Source organism: Hyperolius riggenbachi, chromosome 5, assembly GCF_040937935.1.
Source record: "Hyperolius riggenbachi isolate aHypRig1 chromosome 5, aHypRig1.pri, whole genome shotgun sequence".
Taxonomy (NCBI): domain Eukaryota; kingdom Metazoa; phylum Chordata; class Amphibia; order Anura; family Hyperoliidae; genus Hyperolius; species Hyperolius riggenbachi.
In genome coordinates this window covers 318,916,211-318,935,344 of record NC_090650.1, presented here as the reverse complement: position 1 = coordinate 318,935,344, position 19,134 = coordinate 318,916,211, and the positions used below count along the sequence as shown (strand labels likewise).

Here is a 19,134-nt window from a genome sequence, read left to right as displayed (position 1 = left end):
AAGTTTTGCCTAGTCCAGTGGGGGCTGCTGCAATACTGACTTGTTCTGCAGCGCCTCATGAGCTCCAATCCAGTGTATTAGATGAGTCTCTGTCCAGTCCAGAGGTAGTTGTGGAGTCCCTATCTGGTTCAGTGCATACATCAGAAGATTTGTCCTGTCTTGTTAGTGCCCCTGAATCTGATTTGTTACTGACTTTGCTGGAATCAGCGACATCTAAGTCTGATCCTGCATTCTCGTGTAAAAGTCCAGTAGTTGCGAAGTCTAGTCATGATTTTTTTTTGGCCAGTCCTGGTTTTTGTCCTGTCTTGGCTGACCCTGAGGCTCACAGTTCCTTGACATGCCCAGAGGTTTCTCTTGTGCCAGTGTGCCCAGATGTTCTTTGTGTGCCAGAATGCCCAAGTGTGTCTAAGGTGTTAGCGTGCTCTGATGCTTCCTTAGTGGGAACATGTTCTGATGTTGCCAGTCTGCCTGCATGCCCAGAGATGGTTCTGGTCCCTGAAAGCCCTGATATTGATGTTTGTCCTTGTGGCCCTGACTCGGGAATTGCCCTAGGTTCCATAGGGGTTCTTGATAGTTCTCCATGTGAGCCTAAGGGGCATTCTGACCTATGGGGATCTCTTTGGAGCTTCAAGGTGTTCTGGGAGGTCTCTGAGAAAACTTGTCCTGGTGCCTTGGACTGGTTCAACAGTGGGTTTTGTGTTGGTAAAGACAGTACCGGTGGGCATTGCAAAGGCTTTGGCGTTTCTGAATGGTTCCTGGAAGGCGGTGGGTATCGCTCAGGGAGTTTCGGAGGGCTTTCTTCTGGAAATCATGGTTCTGATGGGTGTCACACTGGGGCTTGTAGTACTGATGGGCATGGTTCTATAGGTTCTGGTTCTGATGGGTCCAGTCTTGTGGGGACTGATTCTGGAATTCGGTCTTGCCGGGCTGTCCCGGTCATCATGAATTATCAGTCAGACTGTTTTGTTGGGAATTTCAGTTTTGAAAAGCGTCTGGAATCCGCTTTTAAGGGCGGGGGTACTGTAATGATCGCTGCTGCAGCAGGTATTGCTGGAAGCAGTAGTGCTGCAGCTCAGGCAGTTCTGATCTATTGGCATCTGCTGGATCAGACAGGAGTTGAACTTTATTAACACAGGTAATTTCTGCAGAAGTATTTGCAGAGGCAGGCAAGATTTTTCTGGTGTCTGTTTCACTGAACAAAGAGTCATGAGTACTGGCTAGGCTGGACTCGGAAGTCAGCAGGACCTCTGGATTCTCTGCTGAGAAATTTGCGCAGGGCAAGGTTAAGAATGTATCAGTGGCTTCTGTTTTACTGGTAAGTAACACTGAGTTATCCATGGTACAGGGTGGAATTGCAGGAACTTCAATTTCACACAAAAAGAGCTCCGAATCGCCTGCTGAATCAGCCAAAGGTGCTGAAGCAGGCGGGTCAGAACGCCAAATTTGCGAATTCGGAGTCACATAAAAATCATCCAAAATCAGTTCCCACACATCAATCAATGGAGCCACAAAGTCATACTCACACACACCAGTTTTTATTAGGTTATAGGCAGACTTAATGCATGCATTCAATACTAATTCACTTTTTGCACTGTAAAATTGACAAAATGAACTTGAATCATTCTTCCATTCATTGACCAGAGCTTCCATCTCTCCTTTCTCAAATGGAGGATTCCAAGCATACTTAACAGGCAGATCATGGTTTGCAGATATGATTGTAGCAGGGACATATATTGGGTTAATTAGCAGGTGATTGGCAGATTCCTTATTCCTAAGAATCTCCAATACCTGTAGCAAGTGCTGAACTGTAGTGTATGCAAACTTTCCTTGCTTCACAAATAAGTTGATTTGTTCAATACTCTGTAATATCTCCTCATAATCATACTCAGATAATTCTTTTAAACAAAAATCTTTATTTTCCCTAGCCAGTGATGAAAGTTCATTAGTAGTTTCATAAGTCCATTTAACTCCCCTGAAAGACAATTGCATTTCATTATCTGTTAATGGCAGAATCTCATTATAGGTCTCAGTCGCTAAGGATAACGACTCTGCAGATCGGACACGTTTCTTAGAACGTTTGCGTTTGGCCTTAGACCCTGCTGTTCTTGGTAATTTATTCAAGGCTGCAGGAAAATTATCAGTAACACTTTCTGCTTGCTGAACATTTTTGCAAGCAATTGAAGGAGTAGCTGATTGGCCTGCTGCCAGGAGTTCATTAAGAGGAAAAGGCAATGGATCTATGCGCAACCAGTTATGGATCACAAACGCTAGAAATTCCAGCGGTCTCTCTTTCAAATCGGAATGATTGAGAACATCAAATGCCCACTGGAATAATTCCCCTTTAAACAAAATATAACTTAGTTGGAGTGCCCAGGTTGAAACAGGAGTCGCTTGGAGATCAGGATTGGTCAGGAACCTGGCACATTCAGAGAAAAACTCATTTTCTGTTTCAGAGCTAAGTTCTTCAAATTTCTTAAAGGAACAGGAACCATAATTAACAGTGTCATACTTTCTGGGAATCCCCCCCACAATGGGGATTGGTAATGGGGTTTTCATAATGTAAGGCTTGGTGGTGTATTCTCCACAGTCAGCATGCAACGCATGAGCTGACGTGGAGTAGTGTTGGGCGAACAGTGTTCGCCACTGTTCGGGTTCTGCAGAACATCACCCTGTTCGGGTGATGTTCGAGTTCGGCCGAACACCTGACGGTGCTCGGCCAAACCGTTCGGCCATATGGCCGAACTAAGAGCGCATGGCCGAACGTTCCCCGAACGTTCGGCTAGCGCTGTGATTGGCCGAACGGGTCACGTGGTTCGGACCCGAACGCGCTCTGATTGGCCGAACTGTCACGTGGTTCGGGTAAATAAATACCCGAACCACGTCATATCTCCGCCATTTGTCTGTGGGTTTAGCTTTGGGTAGGCAGGCAGGGTAGTTCGCGCTCCAGCCACGCTAGCCAGGGTCCCCCCCAGTCATTGTGTGTCGCTGCTGGGAACAGTAGTACACCGCTCGTTCAGCCACACTATATAGCATTCTGTGTACTGTTCTGTGTCTGCTGGGAACAGTAGTACACCGCTCGTTCAGCCACACTATATAGCATTCTGTGTACTGTTCTGTGTCTGCTGGGAACAGTAGTACACCGCTCGTTCAGCCACACTATATAGCATTCTGTGTACTGTTCTGTGTCTGCTGGGAACAGTGGTACACCGCTCGTTCAGCCACACTATATAGCATTCTGTGTACTGTTCTGTGTCTGCTGGGAACAGTAGTACACCGCTCGTTCAGCCACACTATATAGCATTCTGTGTACTGTTCTGTGTCTGCTGGGAACAGTGGTACACCGCTCGTTCAGCCACACTATATAGCATTCTGTGTACTGTTCTGTGTCTGCTGGGAACAGTGGTACACCGCTCGTTCAGCCACACTATATAGCATTCTGTGTACTGTTCTGTGTCTGCTGGGAACAGTAGTACACCGCTCGTTCAGCCACACTATATAGCATTCTGTGTACTGTTCTGTGTCTGCTGGGAACAGTAGTACACCGCTCGTTCAGCCACACTATATAGCATTCTGTGTACTGTTCTGTGTCTGCTGGGAACAGTGGTACACCGCTCGTTCAGCCACACTATATAGCATTCTGTGTACTGTTCTGTGTCTGCTGGGAACAGTAGTACACCGCTCGTTCAGCCACACTATATAGCATTCTGTGTACTGTTCTGTGTCTGCTGGGAACAGTGGTACACCGCTCGTTCAGCCACACTATATAGCATTCTGTGTACTGTTCTGTGTCTGCTGGGAACAGTGGTACACCGCTCGTTCAGCCACACTATATAGCATTCTGTGTACTGTTCTGTGTCTGCTGGGAACAGTAGTACACCGGTCGTTCAGCCAGACTATATACCATTGTTTACTGACACTATATAGCAGACTATATAGCATTGTGTGTACACCGCTCAGCCAGACTATATACCATTGTTTACTGACACTCTGTGTACACCGCTCAGCCAGACTATATACCATTGTTTACTGCCACTCTGATTCTGCTGGGAACAGTAGTACACCGCTCGCTCAGCCAGACTATATACCATTGTTTACTGACACTATATAGCAGACTATATAGCATTGTGTGTACACCGCTCAGCCAGACTATATACCATTGTTTACTGACACTCTGTGTACACCGCTCAGCCAGACTATATACCATTGTTTACTGCCACTCTGATTCTGCTGGGAACAGTAGTACACCGCTCACCCGCCACTGTATAGCATTGTGCTCTGTGTCACTGCTGACAATAGTGGTACACCGCTCACCCACCACTGTATAGCATTTCTGTACTGCCACTGTACTGCTGCCAGTCAGCGTGTACTTTAAGTGAAATGAGGAAGAAATCCGGTGAAAGAGGGAGGGGCAAGGGAAGAGGTGTTTCCCCTGACGGTTCACGTACAGGCCACAGGGGAGCACCCAAGAAAACCCACTCAATACTGCCCATGTTGTCCAGGACAACAACCCTCACAGATCCAAAAGAACAGGACCAGATAATTACTTGGATGACCTCTCAAGCGTCCAGCAGTGGGTTAAGCAGCACCAGCACATCACGCACGAGGTCCGAGTCCTCAGCCAGTTAAAGTCTGGGCTTTCTTTGAAGACTGCACTGAGGATGTTACCATGGCGATTTGCAAGGTGTGCAAGACCCGCCTGAGCAGGGGGAAAAGTATTAACAACCTCTCCACCACCAGCATGAGCCGCCACATTCTATCCAAACATCCCACTCTGTGGGCAAACGCGGCAGGACAGGGTACCACCGTACCACCAGCAACACTGCCTCCCTTGGGTTCACCAGACTCACCACCAGACCCGCCTCAGCAGCAGCAGTAGCCCAGCCATTGCGTGGTTCACAACATTCACAAACATCAGACGATGCTGACACTGTCACTTTCCGGACTAGTGCTCTTGAGGTCTCCCAGTGTTCATCAAACACAACAACCAACAGCCCTTCGGTGTGCAGTGCTACGGTTGAGTTGTCTGTCTCTGAGATGTTTGAGCACAAGAGGAAATTGCCAGCAAATGACCCGCGGGCCGTGGCAGTAACAGCCAGCCAGCATAGCCAAGCTTCTGGCCTGCGAAATGCTGCCATATCGAGTGGTGGAGACAAACAGCTTCAAGGGCATGATGTCAGTGGCCATCCCACGTTACGTGGTTCCCAGCCGCTACCACTTTGCGCGCTCTGCAGTGCCTGAGTTGCATGAGCACGTGGTCAGCTAAATAACCCGAAGCTTGAAGAATGCCGTTGCCTGCAAGGTTCACCTCACCACTGACACCTGGACAAGTGCGTTCGGCCAGGGTCGATACATCTCCCTTACCGCGCACTGGGTGAACCTTGTGGAGCCTGGCAGTGATTCCTCACCTGCTACGGCGCGGGTGTTGCCCACGCCGCAAACAGCTGCACCGCCGTCCCTCCCACTGGATAACAACAGCAGCACCTACCTCTCTGACTCCTTCTCCTCCAACGCATCTCAAAGCTGTACCTCATCCGGAAACGCTAACCCAGCACCAGCAGCAGTAGGATCGTGGAAGCAGTGCAGCACAGCTGTTGGCATGCGTCAGCAAGCGTTGCTGAAGCTGATCTGCCTTGGGGATAAGCAGCACACAGGGGAGGAAATTTGGAGGGGAATAAAGGAACAGACGGATTTGTGGCTGGCACCGCTGGACCTGAAACCGGGCATGAAGCTAGACACCTGGCACGAACTGGCAATGTACGCAATAGAGGTGCTGGCTTGCCCGGCAGCCAGCGTTATGTCGGAACGCTGTTTCAGTGCTGCCGGAGGCATCATCACAGATCGGCGTATCCGCCTCTCCACAGAAAATGCAGACCGTCTGACTCAAATTAAAATGAATCAATCCTGGATTGGAAACGACTACGCAACACTCCTGGACCCCAACCAAGTAACATGACCGATGAACATCTGGGATGGTTTAGCGTTTCCGGTCCCTGTTTATTGAACCTCTCATCTGTATTACATTTATGACTGCATGGCGGCAAAAAGCATTGCTGCTATATCCGCACGCTTTTTGTCCTCATGCAAGGCCTGGGTTGTTGTGTCTCACAAAGCGTGGCCTTCTCCTCCTGCGCCTCCTCCTGTTCCATCACGTGTGCTGCTGCTGCTGCTGCTGCTGCTGGGTTACCGTTGCCGGTCCCTGTTTATGGAACCTCTTATCTTTATTACATTTATGACTACATGGCGGTACAAAGCATGCTATCCGCACGCTTTTTGTCCTCATGCAAGGCCTGGGTTGTTGTGTCTCACAAAGCGTGGCCTTCTCCTCCTGCGCCTCCTCCTGTTCCATCACGTGTGCTGCTGCTGCTGCTGCTGCTGGGTTAGCGTTGCCGCGTGGTCCCTGTTTATTGAACCTCTTATCTTTATTACATTTATGACTACATGGCGGTACAAAGCATGCTCTCCGCACGCTTTTTGTCCTCATGCAAGGCCTGGGTTGTTGTGTCTCACAAAGCGTGGCCTTCTCCTCCTGCGCCTCCTCCTGTTCCATCACGTGTGCTGCTGCTGGGTTAGCGTTGCCGCGTGGTCCCTGTTTATTGAACCACTTATCTTTATTACATTTATGACTGCATGGTGGTACAAAGCATGCTATCCGCACGCTTCTTGTCCTCATGCAAGGCCTGGGTTGTTGTGTCTCAAAGCGTGGCCTTCTCCTCCTGCGCCACCCTCCTCCTGTTCCATCACGTGTGCTGCTGCTGGGTTAGCATTACCGGTCCCTTTTCCTGGAACCTCTTATATGTATTACATTTATGACTGCATGCCGACAAAAAGCATGTTACCTGTGCAAAGAAAACAGACATTTCCCGCATTTAAAAGACAGTTTTCCCTTTGAAACTTTAAAATCGATTTTCTCAAAAACTATAAGCTCTTTTTGCTAAATTTTTTTTTCCTCTTGTACCCACTCCCAAGGTGCACATACCCTGTAAATTTGGGGTATGTAGCATGTAAGGAGGCTTTACAAACCACAAAAGTTCGGGTCCCCATTGACTTCCATTATGTTCGGAGTTCGGGTCGAACACCCGAACATCGCGGACATGTTCGGCCTGTTCGGCCCGAACCCGAACATCTAGATGTTCGCCCAACACTAACGTGGAGGAGGTACACACACTAGCACAAGGAAACAGGCTATCCCTAGTATAGTGGAGGGGAGGACTGACTCCAATAGGAGATTGTGGCGCACAGAGCCGGTGCAGATCTGACAGCCACAAACAATGCTTTCGTTATAACGTCTCAGCGCAAAGTAGCGCTGAGCGCATAAACCAGAACTGAGGAGATCTGGACAGGTAGACAGAATGAACGCTTGCTAGCTAGCGGCTACTTAGCGACAGCAAGCGTCCAAAACCAGACAGACTGGAATGAGGCAGCCAATGCGATGCGGCGATGGCGTGCCTCACAAAGACAGGACAGGACAGTCAGAAAATAGCAGGATTAAGATAGATGAACGTAACACAGATATATATACAATAAGTATGTTTCCCTAGCGTATTACAATTACAGCTATCAATGAAACTATTTGTAACGTCTGACTAACATATGTATATATCGGCAATGAACCGATATATGACATAAGCAGGAACGCTGACTAGGAAAGGAGTAACACAGGGAACAGGACTCAGAAGGATTCGCTATCTCTTCGCAGAGATGAACGCAATCCACAAACGGTAACAGAACAGGATTCAGAAGGATTCGTTATCTCTTCGCAGAGATGAACGCAATCCACAAACAGTAACAGAACAGGATTCAGAAGGATTCGTTATCTCTTCGCAGAGATGAACGCAATCCACAAACAGAACCAGGAGCAGGGTAACTACCTCAGCACGGGTGGTCATGGTACGCGCAACCTACCAAAACGTGCTGGAAAGCTGACTAACTGCACACAGGATATAAACAGTTCGTGTACGTATACATCAGCGACACTGATGTATCAACGTAACACAAATACAAGGAAAATAATAAACGTGCTGGTATGCATATATATTGGCAATGAACCAATATATGATGCAAAGACCAGCAAAGTATCTTTATAACAAGAAACACGATCGGGGGCTAAAGCGACAACAAGGCAGGCTTAAGCTGAAGCTATGAAAACCCAAGGAAACCCTGCAGGAAGCAGATCTTTATACTGAGGTCATCCAATGGGAGCAGACATGCAGATTCCCACACAGGTGAATGATAATCAGTCACAAGCTGACAGCAGGGAAAGGCAGACAAAGCTATGCAGCTTGCATGGAAATAGATCAGAACTGCCTGAGCTGCAGCACTACTGCTTCCAGCAATACCTGCTGCAGCAGCGATCATTACAAGGATAGTCAGAAAAAAGCAGGATCAAGATAGATGAACGTAACACAGATAAATATACAATAAGTATGATTTCCTAGCGTATTACAATTACAGCTATCAATGAAACTATTTGTAACGTCTGACTAACATATGTATATATCGGCAATGAACCGATATATGACATAAGCAGGAACACTGACTTAGGACTGGAACGATACAGGGAACAGGACTCAGAAGGATTCGCTATCTCTTCGCAGAGATGAACGCAATCCACAAACGGTAACAGGACAGGATTCAGAAGGATTCGTTATCTCCTCGCAGAGATGAACGCAATCCACAAACAGGACCAGGAGCAGGATACTAGCTCAGCACGGGTGATCACGATACGCGCAAACTACCAAAACGTGCTGGAAAACTGACTAACTGAACACAGGATATAAACAGTTCGTGTACGTATATATCAGCGACACTGATGTATCAACGTAACACGAATACAAGGAAAATAATAAACGTGCTGGTATGCATATATATTGGCAATGAACCAATATATGATGCAAGAAGAGCAAAGTATCTTTTGAACAAGAAACACGGTCTGGGGCTGAAGCAAGAGCAAGACTAGCTACACTGAAACTATGATAGCCCAAGGAAACCCTGCAGGAAGCAGATCTTTATACTGAGGTCATCCAATGGGAGCAGACATGCAGATTCCCACACAGGTGAATGATAATCAGTCACAAGCTGACAGCAAGGAAAGGCAGACAAAGCTATGCAGCTTGCATGGAAAGAGATCAGAACTGCCTCAGCAGCACTACTACTGCCAGCAATACCTGCTGCAGCAGCGATCATAACAGCTACAGAGAAGCAGCACTGGACTGTTGCTCTGTGGTCCAAAGTACTTGTTTCGGATTAAAGCAACTTTTACATGTCATTCGGAAATCAAGGTTCCAGAGTCTGGAGGAAGACTGGGGAGAGGGAAATGCCGAAATGCCTGAAGTCCAGTGTCAAGTACCCACAGTCAGTGATGGTCTGGGGTGCCATATCAGCTGCTGGTGTTGGTCCACTGTGTTTTATCAAGGGCAGGATCAATGCAGCTAGCTATCAGGAGATTTTGGAGCACTTCATGCTTCCATCTGCTGAAAAGCTTTATGGAGATGAAGATTTCATTTTTAAGCACGACCTGGCACCTGCTCTCAGTGCCAAAACCACTGGTAAATGGTTTACTGACTATGGTATTACTGTGCTAAATTGGCCTGCCAACTCTCCTGACCTGAACCCCATAGAGAATCTGTGGGATATTGTGAAGAGAAAGTTGAGAGACGCAAGACCCAACACTCTGGATGAGCTTAAGGCCGCTATGGAAGCATCCTCGGCCTCCATAACACCTGAGCAGTGCCACAGGCTGATTGCCTCCATGCCACGCCGCATTGAAGCAGTCATTTCTGCAAAAGGATTCCCGACCAAGTATTTAGTGCATAACTGAACATAATTATTTGAAGGTTGACTTTTTTTGTTTTAAAAACACTTTTCTTTTATTGGTCGGATGAAATATGCTAATTTTTTGAGATAGGAAATTTGGGTTTTCATGAGCAGTATGCCAAAATCATCAATAAGAAAAACAATAAAGGCTTGAACTACTTCAGTTGTGTGTAAGGAATCTAAAATATATGAAAGTCTAATGTTTATCAGTACATTACAGAAAATCATGAACTTTATCACAATATGCTAATTTTTTGAGAAGATCCTTTATATATATATACATACATATATATATACACACATACACACACACACACACACACACACATATATCAGTCAATAAACAAAGTCACTTAGATACCGCGTTGATTATGACAGAGATCCTGAACCACCAACCTTTCGGTTAACAGCCAAATGCACTAACCAATTGTGCCACAAGGACTGTGTATATGGCTTGGCTGCTAAATGGCTATCTGGGGTTTTCATCAGACAACTGTTGAGCACAAAATGCAAGGCCATCCCTGGGTGGGCTTGAACCACCAACCTTTCAGTTAACAGCCAAATGCACTAACCAATTGTACCACAAGGACTGTGTATATGCCGTGGCTGCTAAATGGCTATCTGGGGTTTTCTTCAGACAACTGTTGAGCACAAAATGCAAGGGCAGCCCTGGGTGGGCTTGCTCCACCAACCTTTCAGTTAACAGCCAAATGCACTAACCAATTGTGCCACAAGGACTATGTATATGCCATGGCTGCTAAATGGCTATCTGGGGTTTTCTTCAGACAACTGTTGAGCACAAAATGCAAGGCCATCCCTGGGTGGGTTGGAACCACCAACCATTCAGGTAACAGCCAAATGCACTAACCAATTGTGGCACAAGGACTGTGTATATGCCATGGCTGCTAAATGGCTAGCTATGGCTTTCTTCAGACAACTGTTGAGCACAAAATGCAAGGCCATCCCTGGGTGGGTTGGAACCACCAACCTTTCAGTTAACAGCCAAATGCACTAACCAATTGTGCCACAAGGACTGTGTATATGCCATGGCTGCTAAATGGCTATCTAGGGTTTTCTTCAGACAACTGTTGAGCACAAAATGCAAGGCCATCCCTGGGTGGGCTTGATCCACCAACCTTTCAGTTCACAGCCAAATGCACTAACCAATTGTGCCACAAGGACTATGTATAAGCCATGGCTGCTAAATGGCTATCTAGGGTTTTCTTCAGACAACTGTTGAGCACAAAATGCAAGGCCATCCCTGGGTGGGCTTGAACCACCAACCTTTCAGTTAACAGCCAAATGCACTAACCAATTGTACCACAAGGACTTTGTATATGCCATGGCTGCTAAATGGCTATCTGGGGTTTCCTTCAGACAACTGTTGAGCACAAAATGCAAGGCCATCACTGGGTGGGTTGGAACCACCAACCTTTCGGTTAACAGCCAAATGCACTAACTAATTGTGCTACAAGGACTGTGCATATGCCATGGCTGCTAAATGGCTATCTAGGGTTTTCTTCAGACAACTGTTGAGCACAAAATGCAAGGCCATCCCTGGGTGGGCTTGATCCACCAAGCTTTCAGTTAACTGCCAAATGTACTAACCAATTGTGCCACAAGGACTGTGTATATGCCGTGGCTGCTAAATGGCTATCTGGGGTTTTCTTCAGACAACTGTTGAGCACAAAATGCAAGGCCATCCCTGGGTGGGCTTGATCCTCCAACCTTTCAGTTAACAGCCAAATGCACTAACCAATTGTACCACAAGGACTGTGCATATGCCATGGCTGCTAAATGGCTATCTGGGGCTTTCATCAGACAACTGTTAAGGACAAAATGCAAGGCCATCCCCGGGTGGGTTGGAACCACCAACCTTTCAGTTAACAGCCAAATGCACTAACCAATTGTGCCACAAGAACTGTGTATATGGCTTGGCTGCTAAATGGCTATCTGGGGTTTTCTTCAGACAACTGTTGAGCACAAAATGCTAGGCCATCCCTGGGTGGGCTTGATCCACCAACCTTTCAGTTAACAGCCAAATGCACTAACCAATTGTACCACAAGGACTGTGTATATGCTGTGGCTGCTAAATGGCTATCTGGGGTTTTCTTCAGACAACTGTTGAGCACAAAATGCAAGGCCATCCCTGGGTGGGCTTGATCCTCCAACCTTTCAGTTAACAGCCAAATGCACTAACCAATTGTACCACAAGGACTGTGCATATGCCATGGCTGCTAAATGGCTATCTGGGGTTTTCTTCAGACAACTGTTGAGCACAAAATGCAAGGCCATCACTGGGTGGGTTGGAACCACTAACCTTTCAGTTAACAGCCAAATGCACTAACCAATTGTGCCACAAGGACTGTGCATATGCCATGGCTGCTAAATGGCTATCTGGGGCTTTCATCAGACAACTGTTAAGGACAAAATGCAAGGCCATCCGCGGGTGGGTTGGAACCACCAACCTTTCAGTTAACAGCCAAATGCACTAACCAATTGTGCCACAAGGACTATGTATATGGCATGGCTGCTAAATGGCTATCTGGGGTTTTCTTCAGACAACTGTTGAGCACAAAATGCAAGGCCATCCCTGGGTGGGTTGGAACCACCAACCTTTCAGTTAACAGCCAAATGCACTAACCAATTGTGCCACAAGGACTGTGTATATGCCATGGCTGCTAAATGGCTATCTGGGGTTTTCTTCAGACAACTGTTGAGCACAAGATGCAAGGCCATCCCTGGGTGGGCTTGAACCACCAACCTTTCAGTTAATAGCCAAATGCACTAACCAATTGTACCACAAGGACTGTGTATATGACGTGGCTGCTAAATGGCTATCTGGGGTTTTCTTCAGACAACTGTTGAGCGCAAAATGCAAGGCCATCCCTGGGTGGGCTTGAACCTCCAACCTTTCGGTTAAGAGCCAATGCACTAACCAATTGTGCCACAAGGACTGTGCGTATGCTGCGGCTGCTAAATGGCTATCTGGGGTTTTCTTCAGACAACTGTTGAGCACAAAATGCAAGGCCATCCCTGGGTGGGTTGGAACCACCAACCTTTCGGTTAACAGCCAAATGCACTAGCCAATTGTGCCACAAGGACTGTGTATATGCCATGGCTGCTAGATGGCTATCTAGGGTTTCCTTCAGACAACTGTTGAGCACAAAATGCAAGGCCATCCCTGGGTGGGCTTGAACCACCAACCTTTCAGTTAACAGCCAAATGCACTAACCGATTGTACCACAAGGACTTTGTATATGCCATGGCTGCTAAATGGCTATCTGGGGTTTTCTTCAGACAACTGTTGAGCACAAAATGCAGGGCCATCCCTGGGTGGGCTTGAACCACCAACCTTTCAGTTAACAGCTAAATGCACTAACGAATTGTACCACAAGGACTGTGTATATACCATGGCTGCTAAATGGCTATCTTGGGTTTTCTTCAGACAACTGTTGAGCACAAAACGCAAGGCCAACCCTGGGTGGGCTTGATCCACCAAGCTTTCAGTTAACTGCCAAATGCACTAACCAATTGTGCCACAAGGACTATGTATATGCCATGGCTGCTAAATGGCTATCTGGGGCTTTCATCAGACAACTGTTAAGGACAAAATGCAAGGCCATCCCCGGGTGGGTTGGAACCACCAACCTTTCAGTTAACAGCCAAATGCACTAACCAATTGTGCCACAAGAACTGTTTTTATATGGCTTGGCTGCTAAATGGCTATCTGGGGTTTTCTTCAGACAACTGTTGAGCACAAAATGCAAGGCCATCCCTGGGTGGGCTTGATCCACCAACCTTTCAGTTAACAGCCAAATGCACTAACCAATTGTACCACAAGGACTGTGCATATGCCGCGGCTGCTAAATGGCTATCTGGGGTTTTCTTCAGACAACTGTGGAGCACAAAATTAAAGGCCATCCCTGGGTGGGCTTGATCCTCCAACCTTTCAGTTAACAGCCAAATGCACTAACCAATTTAACCACAAGGACTGTGCATATGCCATGGCTGCTAAATGGCTATCTGGGGTTTTCTTCAGACAACTGTTGAGCACAAAATGCAAGGCCATCCCTGGGTGGGCTTGATCCACCAACCTTTCAGTTAACAGCCAAATGCACTAACCAATTGTGCCACAAGGACTATGTATATGCCATGGCTGCTAAATGGCTATCTGGGGTTTTCTTCAGACAACTGTTGAGCACAAAATGCAAGGCCATCCCTGGGTGGGTTGGAACCACCAACCATTCAGGTAACAGCCAAATGCACTAACCAATTGTGGCACAAGGACTGTGTATATGCCATGGCTGCTAAATGGCTAGCTATGGCTTTCTTCAGACAACTGTTGAGCACAAAATGCAAGGCAATCCCTGGGTGGGTTGGAACCACCAACCTTTCAGTTAACAGCCAAATGCACTAACCAATTGTGCCACAAGGACTGCGTATATGCCATGGCTGCTAAATGGCTATCTAGGGTTTTCTTCAGACAACTGTTGAGCACAAAATGCAAGGCCATCCCTGGGTGGGCTTGATCCACCAACCTTTCAGTTCACAGCCAAATGCACTAACCAATTGTGCCACAAGGACTATGTATAAGCCATGGCTGCTAAATGGCTATCTGGGGTTTTCTTCAGACAACTGTTGAGCACAAAATGCAAGGCCATCCCTGGGTGGGCTTGATCCTCCAACCTTTCAGTTAACAGCCAAATGCACTAACCAATTGTACCACAAGGACTGTGCATATGCCATGGCTGCTAAATGGCTATCTGGGGTTTTCTTCAGACAACTGTTGAGCACAAAATGCAAGGCCATCCCTGGATGGGTTGGAACCACCAACCTTTCAGTTAACAGCCAAATGCACTAACCAATTGTGCCACAAGGACTGTGTATATGCCATGGCTGCTAAATGGCTATCTAGGGTTTTCTTCAGACAACTGTTGAGCACAAAATGCAAGGCCATCCCTGGGTGGGCTTGAACCAACAACCTTTCAGTTAATAGCCAAATGCACTAACCAATTGTACCACAAGGACTGTGTATATGACGTGGCTGCTAAATGGCTATCTGGGGTTTTCTTCAGACAACTGTTGAGCGCAAAATGCAAGGCCATCCTTGGGTGGGCTTGAACCACCAACCTTTCGGTTAAGAGCCAATGCACTAACCAATTGTGCCACAAGGACTGTGTGTATGCTGCGGCTGCTAAATGGCTATCTGGGGTTTTCTTCAGACAACTGTTGAGCACAAAATGCAAGGCCATCCCTGGGTGGGTTGGAACCACCAACCTTTCGGTTAACAGCCAAATGCACTAGCTAATTGTGCCACAAGGACTGTGTATATGCCATGGCTGCTAAATGGCTATCTAGGGTTTCCTTCAGACAACTGTTGAGCACAAAATGCAAGGCCATCCCTGGGTGGGCTTGAACCACCAACCTTTCAGTTAACAGCCAAATGCACTAACCAATTGTGCCACAAGGACTATGTATAAGCCATGGCTGCTAAATGGCCATCTGGGGCTTTCTTCAGACAACTGTTGAGCACAAAATGCAAGGCCATCCCTGGGTGGGCTTGAACCACCAACCTTTCGGTTAACAGCCAAATGCACTAACCAATTGTACCACAAGGACTTTGTATATGCCATGGCTGCTAAATGGCTATCTGGGGTTTTCTTCAGACAACTGTTGAGCACAAAATGCAAGGCCATCCCTGGGTGGGCTTGAACCACCAACTTTTGAATTAACAGCCAAATGCACTAACGAATTGTACCACAAGGACTGTGTATATATCATGGCTGCTAAATGGCTATCTGGGGTTTTCTTCAGACAACTGTTGAGCACAAAATGCAAGGCCATCGCTGGGTGGGCTTGATCCACCAAGCTTTCAGTTAACTGCCAAATGCACTAACCAATTGTGCCACAAGGACTATGTATATGCCATGGCTGCTAAATGGCTATCTGGGGCTTTCATCAGACAACTGTTGAGCACAAAATGCAAGGTCATCCCTGGGTGGGTTGGAACCACCAACCTTTCGGTTAACAGCCAAACGCACTAACCAATTGTGCCACAAGAACTGTTTTTATATGGCTTGGCTGCTAAATGGCTATCTGGGGTTTTCTTCAGACAACTGTTGAGCACAAAATGCAAGGCCATCCCTGGGTGGGCTTGATCCACCAACCTTTCAGTTAACAGCCAAATGCACTAACCAATTGTACCACAAGGACTGTGAATATGCCGCGGCTGCTAAATGGCTATCTGGGGTTTTCTTCAGACAACTGTGGAGCACAAAATTAAAGGCCATCCCTGGGTGGGCTTGATCCTCCAACCTTTCAGTTAACAGCCAAATGCACTAACCAATTTAACCACAAGGACTGTGCATATGCCATGGCTGCTAAATGGCTATCTGGGGTTTTCTTCAGACAACTGTTGAGCACAAAATGCAAGGCCATCCCTGGGTGGGCTTGATCCACCAACCTTTCAGTTAACAGCCAAATGCACTAACCAATTGTGCCACAAGGACTATGTATATGCCATGGCTGCTAAATGGCTATCTGGGGTTTTCTTCAGACAACTGTTGAGCACAAAATGCAAGGCCATCCCTGGGTGGGTTGGAACCACCAACCATTCAGGTAACAGCCAAATGCACTAACCAATTGTGGCACAAGGACTGTGTATATGCCATGGCTGCTAAATGGCTAGCTATGGCTTTCTTCAGACAACTGTTGAGCACAAAATGCAAGGCAATCCCTGGGTGGGTTGGAACCACCAACCTTTCAGTTAACAGCCAAATGCACTAACCAATTGTGCCACAAGGACTGCGTATATGCCATGGCTGCTAAATGGCTATCTAGGGTTTTCTTCAGACAACTGTTGAGCACAAAATGCAAGGCCATCCCTGGGTGGGCTTGATCCACCAACCTTTCAGTTCACAGCCAAATGCACTAACCAATTGTGCCACAAGGACTATGTATAAGCCATGGCTGCTAAATGGCTATCTGGGGTTTTCTTCAGACAACTGTTGAGCACAAAATGCAAGGCCATCCCTGGGTGGGCTTGATCCTCCAACCTTTCAGTTAACAGCCAAATGCACTAACCAATTGTACCACAAGGACTGTGCATATGCCATGGCTGCTAAATGGCTATCTGGGGTTTTCTTCAGACAACTGTTGAGCACAAAATGCAAGGCCATCCCTGGGTGGGTTGGAACCACCAACCTTTCAGTTAACAGCCAAATGCACTAACCAATTGTACTAACCAATTGTGCCACAAGGACTGTGTATATGCCATGGCTGCTAAATGGCTATCTAGGGTTTTCTTCAGACAACTGTTGAGCACAAAATGCAAGGCCATCCCTGGGTGGGCTTGAACCAACAACCTTTCAGTTAATAGCCAAATGCACTAACCAATTGTACCACAAGGACTGTGTATATGATGTGGCTGCTAAATGGCTATCTGGGGTTTTCTTCAGACAACTGTTGAGCGCAAAATGCAAGGCCATCCTTGGGTGGGCTTGAACCACCAACCTTTCGGTTAAGAGCCAATGCACTAACCAATTGTGCCACAAGGACTGTGTGTATGCTGCGGCTGCTAAATGGCTATCTGGGGTTTTCTTCAGACAACTGTTGAGCACAAAATGCAAGGCCATCCCTGGGTGGGTTGGAACCACCAACCTTTCGGTTAACAGCCAAATGCACTAGCTAATTGTGCCACAAGGACTGTGTATATGCCATGGCTGCTAAATGGCTATCTAGGGTTTCCTTCAGACAACTGTTGAGCACAAAATGCAAAGCCATCCCTGGGTGGGCTTGAACCACCAACCTTTCAGTTAACAGCCAAATGCACTAACCAATTGTGCCACAAGGACTATGTATATGCCATGGCTGCTAAATGGCTATCTGGGGTTTTCTTCAGACAACTGTTGAGCACAAAATGCAAGGCCATCCCTGGGTGGGTTGGAACCACCAACCATTCAGGTAACAGCCAAATGCACTAACCAATTGTGGCACAAGGACTGTGTATATGCCATGGCTGCTAAATGGCTAGCTATGGCTTTCTTCAGACAACTGTTGAGCACAAAATGCAAGGCAATCCCTGGGTGGGTTGGAACCACCAACCTTTCAGTTAACAGCCAAATGCACTAACCAATTGTGCCACAAGGACTGCGTATATGCCATGGCTGCTAAATGGCTATCTAGGGTTTTCTTCAGACAACTGTTGAGCACAAAATGCAAGGCCATCCCTGGGTGGGCTTGATCCACCAACCTTTCAGTTCACAGCCAAATGCACTAACCAATTGTGCCACAAGGACTATGTATAAGCCATGGCTGCTATATGGCTATCTGGGGTTTTCTTCAGACAACTGTTGAGCACAAAATGCAAGGCCATCCCTGGGTGGGCTTGATCCTCCAACCTTTCAGTTAACAGCCAAATGCACTAACCAATTGTACCACAAGGACTGTGCATATGCCATGGCTGCTAAATGGCTATCTGGGGTTTTCTTCAGACAACTGTTGAGCACAAAATGCAAGGCCATCCCTGGGTGGGTTGAAACCACCAACCTTTCAGTTAACAGCCAAATGCACTAACCAATTGTGCCACAAGGACTGTGTATATGCCATGGCTGCTAAATGGCTATCTAGGGTTTTCTTCAGACAACTGTTGAGCACAAAATGCAAGGCCATCCCTGGGTGGGCTTGAACCAACAACCTTTCAGTTAATAGCCAAATGCACTAACCAATTGTACCACAAGGACTGTGTATATGACGTGGCTGCTAAATGGCTATCTGGGGTTTTCTTCAGACAACTGTTGAGCGCAAAATGCAAGGCCATCCTTGGGTGGGCTTGAACCACCAACCTTTCGGTTAAGAGCCAATGCACTAACCAATTGTGCCACAAGGACTGTGTATATGCTGCGGCTGCTAAATGGCTATCTGGGGTTTTCTTCAGACAACTGTTGAGCACAAAATGCAAGGCCATCCCTGGGTGGGTTGGAACCACCAACCTTTCGGTTAACAGCCAAATGCACTAGCTAATTGTGCCACAAGGACTGTGTATATGCCATGGCTGCTAAATGGCTATCTAGGGTTTCCTTCAGACAACTGTTGAGCACAAAATGCAAGGCCATCCCTGGGTGGGCTTGAACCACCAACCTTTCAGTTAACAGCCAAATGCACTAACCAATTGTGCCACAAGGACTATGTATAAGCCATGGCTGCTAAATGGCCATCTGGGGCTTTCTTCAGACAACTGTTGAGCACAAAATGCAAGGCCATCCCTGGGTGGGCTTGAACCACCAACCTTTCGGTTAACAGCCAAATGCACTAACCAAT

General features: G+C 47.1%; 5 non-coding genes across 5 annotated transcripts; all 5 read right to left on the bottom strand.

The window, feature by feature from the left end:
* Positions 1-10,921: 10,921 nt before the first annotated feature.
* TRNAH-GUG (transfer RNA histidin (anticodon GUG)) lies at positions 10,922-10,995 on the bottom strand. The gene has a single exon. It is a non-coding gene; the product is annotated as a tRNA-His (tRNA).
* A 1,554-nt stretch (positions 10,996-12,549) lies between these two features.
* On the bottom strand, positions 12,550-12,623 carry TRNAN-AUU (transfer RNA asparagine (anticodon AUU)). Its single transcript has one exon. It is a non-coding gene; the product is annotated as a tRNA-Asn (tRNA).
* Positions 12,624-14,326: 1,703 nt separating this feature from the next.
* On the bottom strand, positions 14,327-14,400 carry TRNAH-GUG (transfer RNA histidin (anticodon GUG)). The gene has a single exon. It is a non-coding gene; the product is annotated as a tRNA-His (tRNA).
* A 2,295-nt stretch (positions 14,401-16,695) lies between these two features.
* Positions 16,696-16,769, bottom strand: TRNAH-GUG (transfer RNA histidin (anticodon GUG)). The gene has a single exon. It is a non-coding gene; the product is annotated as a tRNA-His (tRNA).
* A 1,270-nt stretch (positions 16,770-18,039) lies between these two features.
* On the bottom strand, positions 18,040-18,113 carry TRNAH-GUG (transfer RNA histidin (anticodon GUG)). Its single transcript has one exon. It is a non-coding gene; the product is annotated as a tRNA-His (tRNA).
* Between the last annotated feature and the right edge of the window lie 1,021 nt (positions 18,114-19,134).